Raw genomic sequence first — 4,866 nt, forward strand, 5'->3', positions numbered from 1 at the left:
TTTGAATACCAGATGCAATATACATGATTTATGTTAATCAAAATCACAACAATCAACTTAGTGTTCAGATTAATATTCAAACACCTTCACATGTTTTAAGATTTGTTTTTAATAATAATAATTGTTTACTTATATAGCGCATATTGTAGATACCTCTACAAAGGTGAAGTTGGAGGGGGACTCGATGATCAGTTGAGTGGCGCTAATTCGCAAAATAAGGTGATTTTAGGTGATTTTTAACTACTTGACTGATATTTGAAACCAGTATCAGTATAATCTTAGGTAAGCATGTGGTTAACATAAGTAAGAATTTAGTCCAATGAAACTGTTTATCATCTTGAAACCTTCCGACGGAAATTGACCCTACCGGTAAGTATGCTTTGCCATCGACAATATTCTTTAGTATAATATTAGAAATAATGTGGCCTTTTAAAGTTAGATTTTATATATACAATTTATTATTTATCTTTTTATTCGGCAAACAATTAATACAAATCAACATGAAAGGAAAGAAATAAAATAGAAATTAAAATAACGATGAACGGATAAATAAACAATTGTTAACTATTTTACGAAAAAGATAAAGTAGATCGCCCGGATAACCCACAAAAGTCTCCAAATGGCAACCTATCTCCAATGGGGTCCAAATGTTAATGATCAACACATATTTTCTATCAAAATTTAGAATAAATGTAAAATTATGACACAACTGACAAAAGTGGAAGAATTCAAAAGCTCGAAATTCAGTTTGGCCCTCAGAACCATTTTTATGTCCACCCCTGCTATGTGATAAAGTTATGTAAAATGTGCATGATTTGAGTTGTTCTGCTTATTTTATGTTCATGTGATCTGCCCACAGAAATAGGGGTCAAGCTTTCATGTATGAACTTGTATAGTAAGTGCAGCTGTGATGGCCGAGTGGTTAAGGCGTTGGACTCGAAATCCAATGGGATCTTCCCGCGCAGGTTCGAACCCTGCTCGCAGCGTGATCTTTTTTAAATGAATATTTTCAATTTAATGGTATGAAATTCGATCAAATGATCGAAAAGGCCTTACTCTGCGTATTGGCTAATTATTTGTTTTTTGGTTAATGATGGGCCTTATAATAATAATGTGAATAAACTGTCAATGACCGAAAGGTCCACTGATTAATCTCAGATAAGACAGTATAATAATAACTCTATAATGATAACTCTATACTGTTCTAGAAATCTTTCTTTTAAGTAAAATTATTTCTTTTTTATTGATATTGTGATTATCTTATCAAGTACGATAATGAGCTTGTATTAAAGTTAATTTATCAAGAGGCCTGCAAATCAGGTTTACGTGTTCAAGCTGCAGTCGATATAGCTTTATCAGTTAGCATTTCGTCTGGTTTGAACATTGGCAGTATTCGCTATCTCTAACATCGTCGTTGCCAATCACTTCTCCCAGCGTACGAATGACGTAGCACAAAAGTACATCTCAATTTCCACATGGATGATACGGCATGAATGATTGTTACAACCGCCAATGTAGAAAACAATAGGTAATGTAGTAAACAACCGTTAATGTATATGGCACACTCCAAAGCTTATGTAGTAAAACTCCCCGCTAATGTAGAAACACCAACAGCTTGTGTGTAAAAAGAAAATCAACCCTAGCTTATGTAGAACGCTCAATTGCATCACAGCTTTATGTAACTACTATCGCCAGCTAATGTAGAATATTAAAATATTACAATACCATTGCGAGAATCATGACACAACCAGAATCACGCCACTACCAACGAGCCTTTTTTGAGTAACTGAAATGCATATTTCTCTGTAGGAATTGACCACGCATTTAACAAACTCTCCTGATTACGAAATAAGTACAATAGCACCTTATTTAGACGAACGAACTGTATTGAAACACAAGCTTTATGTTATATACACTTTGGTATTTGTTGTATATAATCTTGCAAATATGGATAATTTTTTATTCCTGATGATGACAGGTCTATGACATAATCAATGCCGAAATATTGAATCTTATACGATGACGATGTATGTCAATATTTGGAGTATGTATTATACTTAGACCAGAGGAAAGAAATAGATTTCTGTTTATTTCCTCAATGATTAGACAGGTTTGCTTGCCCGGCTCTCGTTAAAAAAAAATAAAGAAGATTAGTTTGGCCTTCCAAAACGTTGTTATGCCCACCTCTGTAAATGATGGAGTTTAGGTTTTCCGTTCACTTGATCTTCGCCCACAATATTAACGACAGGAGATGCTTCAATATAAAAGTTTGTATGTACAGCTGTGATGGCCGAGTGGTTAAGGCGTTGGACTTGAAATCCAATGGGGTTTTCCCGCGCAGGTTCGAACCCTGCTCGCAGCGAATACTTTCCTTCTTAATATTTTAGCATTCGAGAGGGTAATCTGTAATGTATTATCAGGGAACAGTGAAATGGGTATTGTAATTATACAATTGGGTCAAAGCAAATCCTAACGAGGAAAATCTACAAACAGATACACAACAATATGTAATATACGGTACTTCATAGAATGTATTGAGAATAGGCCCAACTTATAATGCGCATAGGCCTAAAGTAGGCCAAGGATTAAAACGAAAAGATCTGAATAAAAGAAATGAACAATTATCAAGGAAGGATCCAATGGTGGATATGGGTTGGGTGAGGGAGGGGGTTCCCATTACATTTTTTAAATGTCAATACGTACCTGGTTATGTATTGAAATAAGAAAAACAAATTAGGATACATTATACGTGCCCCCTTCCGATTTAAAACTGGGTAAAAATAAGAACAAATCAACTGCTTGCTTTGGGTTTCATTGTAGAGGGTAAACTGTAATGTATTATAAATATACAAGCAAATCCAAACGAAGATACACAAAAATATGTAATATATCATAGAATGTATTGACAAATAGGCCAAACTTATGATACGTATAGCCCTAAAGTAGGCCAAGCATGAAAACGAAAAGATCGGAATAAAAGAAATTAACAAATATCAAAGGAGGATCCAATGGTGGATATGGGTTGGGTGGGGGAGGGGGCTCCCACTACATTTTTATATGTCAATACATACCTGGTTATGTATTAAAATAAGAAAAAAACAAATCAGGACACCGTACATTATACGTGCCCACTTCCGATTTATAAGTGGGTAAACATAAGAACAAATCAACTGCTTGCTTTGGGTTTCATTGTCACTCTTTTCAAGGGAATTATAAAGGCGATTGGTACCACTGATTTTTAAGGCTAGGCTAAGAAAATATATCTGAAAAATTGTGAAGAAGGTGTTTGAATATTAACCTCAAAACTAAGTTGATTGTTGTGATTTTGATTAACATAAATCATGTATATTGCATCTGTTATTCAAACTATTCTTCTGTACAATGTGCTTTGTTTATCTCTATTATAAGCTGTTTAATAAGAAAATATATAAAATGTACATTAATTATAAATCTATTCCAAAAAATAAAATGGGGCTCGTCCGGGAATTGAACCCGGGGCTTCTCGACGGCAAAGCATACTTACCTGGCACAGGAGTGACTTTGATCAAGAAGGAATGTCCTCCCAAGGTGAGGCCTCGGCATTGCACTTGGCTGAGGTTGACCCTTGCGATTCACCCAAATGTGGGGAACTCGGGTGTATAATTTATGGTAGCGGGGGACTGCGTTCGCGCTAACCCTTAACAAACATTTAAAGATAGAATTAATATGTAAACACTTTAGAAAGAGTATTGGTGTTTTCTTGAATATGGTGTAGTTTTTGGAAATAAGGGTACAAACTATCGCCATTATGAACTAGAAAATAGGCCTATAATAGGATATATGCCTGATTTGTATATTTCGCTATCACGCCGAAATGGCATATATATAATGTTTTTAATATTATATTTTCTACAAATATATTCTATGATAAACTTTATGTGAGAGTTTTTTTTTGCCATGGGAGATTTTTAAAATTTATTATAATTTTACATATATCAATAGAGCTTTTAGGCGTATTGTAGGCTACTACCTGATGGCAAACAATGGCCCCTTTGTTGAAACACATTGATCAGGAATTAGTAAACTAATTTGCATATTCAATATAATCAGAAAACATTTGTAATACAGAATCATTGGTGTTATATTTATACTTGAAAAGATATACGCTTATAAAAACTAACTTTAAAAGATTTAAATACAAAAATTGTATTATTAATTATAATAAGATGATTGTAATGAAAATTTAAAAATCCAGAAGAAAAGAAGTGTTGAAATGACACCTGTAGACCACAGTATTTTTAATATTATACTACAGAATATTGTCGGTGGTCAAGCATACTTACCTGGCACAGGAGTGACTTTGATCAAGAAGGAATGTCCTCCCAAGGTGAGGCCTCAGCATTGCACTTGGCTGAGGTTGACCCTTGCGATTCCCTCAAATGTGGGGAACTCGGGTGTATAATTTATGGTAGCGGGGGACTGCGTTCGCGCTAACCCCTAACATGAATTAAAAGATAGAATTGATATGTAAACACTTTACAAATAGTATTTTTGTTTGCTTGAATGAGGTTTTGCGGGTACAGAAAACTTACACCGTTATAAACTTGAAAATATTGGATATGTTTTGTTTGTATATTTCGCTATTAATGAGGATTTGCCTATATTTTATATCGAATGTTGTTCTTTCTTCGTATTTGTATAAATTATATTCTATAATCAACTTAAAATCGTTAAAAATGTAATTGCTTACTAAAATATGTAAGCGTTTCTTTAAGGTGGGGAGATTTTCAAGTTTATTATAATTTTACGTATATATAGCTTTTAGGCTTACTGTACTACTGTACCTGATGGCAAACAATGACCTCATTGTTGAAACACGTTGATTAA

The 4,866-nt window shown here is 34.0% G+C and overlaps 4 non-coding genes across 4 annotated transcripts; all 4 read left to right on the forward strand.

The window, feature by feature from the left end:
- Nucleotides 1–904: 904 nt before the first annotated feature.
- Nucleotides 905–986, forward strand: Trnas-cga. Its single transcript has one exon. It is a non-coding gene; the product is annotated as a tRNA-Ser (tRNA).
- A 1,294-nt stretch (nt 987–2,280) lies between these two features.
- On the forward strand, nt 2,281–2,362 carry Trnas-uga. The gene has a single exon. It is a non-coding gene; the product is annotated as a tRNA-Ser (tRNA).
- Nucleotides 2,363–3,515: 1,153 nt separating this feature from the next.
- Nucleotides 3,516–3,680, forward strand: LOC117120477. The gene has a single exon (XR_004447361.1). It is a non-coding gene; the product is annotated as a U1 spliceosomal RNA (small nuclear RNA).
- A 634-nt stretch (nt 3,681–4,314) lies between these two features.
- Nucleotides 4,315–4,479, forward strand: LOC117120478. Its single transcript, XR_004447362.1, has one exon. It is a non-coding gene; the product is annotated as a U1 spliceosomal RNA (small nuclear RNA).
- Nucleotides 4,480–4,866: the final 387 nt, after the last annotated feature.

The sequence above is a fragment of the Anneissia japonica genome, unplaced genomic scaffold, assembly GCF_011630105.1.
Source record: "Anneissia japonica isolate Jap-2015-1 unplaced genomic scaffold, ASM1163010v1 scaffold11163_len4742_cov107, whole genome shotgun sequence".
Classification (NCBI taxonomy): Eukaryota; Metazoa; Echinodermata; class Crinoidea; order Comatulida; family Comatulidae; genus Anneissia; species Anneissia japonica.